The sequence below is a fragment of the Quercus suber genome, unplaced genomic scaffold, assembly GCF_002906115.3.
Source record: "Quercus suber isolate HL8 unplaced genomic scaffold, Cork oak 2.0 scaffold_611, whole genome shotgun sequence".
Classification (NCBI taxonomy): domain Eukaryota; kingdom Viridiplantae; phylum Streptophyta; class Magnoliopsida; order Fagales; family Fagaceae; genus Quercus; species Quercus suber.
Window position 1 is genome coordinate 366191 of NW_027070054.1, and position 2503 is coordinate 368693.

Genomic DNA, 2503 nt, shown 5'->3' on the forward strand with positions numbered 1-2503 from the left:
CTTGGATACAGTTCATATACGCACCAGAATCAATCATAGCAATAATAATGAAATTATAATCATGAGAAACAACAATTTTAACTTTTGTAAACCATTTTGGAGGAAGTATTTTATTAACAAGATTAAGTTGAGAATCAGTAAAAACATCAGCAATACCTTTATCAGAAAGAAGAGCCTATTGACTGGATTCATCTCCATCTTTGAGCTCATCTTATTCATCTTGTTCATAATCAGATTTGTCAAGTTTTTTATCAATTTTTAACAATAACAACTCTTGTTTAAGATTAATGTTATCACTTTTAATGTTTTTAAATTCATGTTTTAATTCATTTATCTCTTGTTTAACAATATTAATTTCATGTTGAAGATCATCAACAGTTAAATCTTTGGATTTCTTTTTATTAAATCTTTCTAAAGTTTCTTCAAAACTTATCGTTGATTTAAGTTTTTTACTAATAAACTTATCAATTTAACCAATAAACTTTCATTTTCTTCACCTTTAGTGAAAGTATTAACAGATTTAATAACATTGCAACAGGAATCGCTACAACCAATTTTAACATTTGGTGAATCAGAGGAATCATCAGCAGATTGATAGAAAGAATCAGTTGAAGAAAAATCATCTTCCAAAGAATCAGACGAATTGTTTGATTTAAGGATTCTGAATAATTCTTCTTGATCTTTATCATCAATATTTAACATGTTAAACTTATTCTTTAACTTACCAGGTTTTTGTTTATAATCTTTACTGAAATGTCCAAGTTTACCACAGTTAAAACAATTACCTTTACCTGATCTTTGTTTATCATATTTTTTAGAAACATTTTTCTTTTTAGCATAAAAATCATTAAAATTGGTTCTATATTTTTTATGTTTTTTATGGCTATAGTTTTTGTCAAATTTTTCATGTTTTTTACCCTTTTGCCTGGAAGGAGCAATAAGGGGCAAACCATATTGTTCACAAAAATTACCCATTTCATATTTAGCTTTTCTTTTATTTTTTAATTGATGTTTTAATAGTTTTTCATCATTGCACATATTAATACCAAGTTTTTTAATAGTGCTTAGAATATCACTATAAGTTAAATTATCATAATCAATGGAATCATTTTTACCAACTAATTCTTATTTTAACTTATGAGCAAAGATAAGAGGCAGGCCGTCAATAAACTTTTCTTTCCAATAAGGCTTGTAGTCTTTTCAATGCATCACTCTGGAAAGGAAAACATTTTGGTACCATCTGTAATCAAACATAGTAGAAAATCTCAAATTATTCAGAAGATTAGAATTTCGAGACGAAATGTTAGATGGAGTACCAACAAAATGTTTGATAATAGTATAAATCAAGGTATTGACACCATCAGGAATACCTCGACCAATACTTTTATCAAAAATAGGCAAACCTTTATCATTCTTCTTAACAGCATGTTTAATAGATTCTATGGAATCTTCTGTGAGATTTGAATCCCACCATCCACAAAGAGTGTTAGAAAAACCAGTAGCAAGAAGGTCAAAAATTTCAGGGTGATCAAGATTATGATTATTAACATAAGCAATTCCTACCATGGACATGTGACCCATTTTATTAATTATTTCTTGTTTAGACAAACCATCAATATTCCATTCATAAATCTTATCAGCAGAAACAGAGAATTGTGTTTGAAAAGGTCTTCCTTCAAACTGTATATCAGGAGGAGTAAGTTTTGAATACCAATTTTTTATAAAAAACATAGGTTTGGAATTTCCAACAAATCTTTTAATTTCTAGTAAATCATCATCAAAAACCTTTTTAGCAGAAACAGAAGATACTGTATCAGAATATGTATTTTCTTCATAAACAATTTCTTTTTCATTTTTTGAAATAGTTCGAGTAGCAGGAGTACTTGTAGACAGGGACGGAGCTAGGACTTTAAGTTAAGGGGGGTGACTTTGACCTTTAGTTTGACAACTTCTTAGCCGTGGAGGTTTTTTTTTTTTTTTTGAATTTTTGAATTTTTGAATTTTTGATGTGTGCGTTTGCTGGGCAAAGACAAAATTATTCTGTTTAAAACTTTTTAAAGGGCTAGTTGTTTGTTTGAGTAAAATTGGTTAATTGGACTTTATTTTTTTTAGCTTTGCTATTGGTGATTTTTGTTGTTGCACAAATGTTTTTGGGCTAGTATATGTTGTTTTAGATTTTAGATCTATAAATTTTTTTTTATTGGCCTTTAAAATGAGGAAAGTGCTAGAAGTATATTGCTGATATAGTGAGTGATTATTGGTAAGTGATAGGCTCAAATGCGAACCAATAAGAATTTGTACCTCAACAGTTTATAAAAATATAAATATTGTAGATAAGTTTGTAATTGTAACGTTACTCTAAAAAAAATCAATGATATTGTTAAGGGGGCAAAATATAATTTTATAGAACAAAATTACTAAAATTAATGCATATATATATACACACTAATATATTTTAAAAAAAAAATTTGGGGGGGGGGGGGGGGGGGGGGGGGTTGCCCAC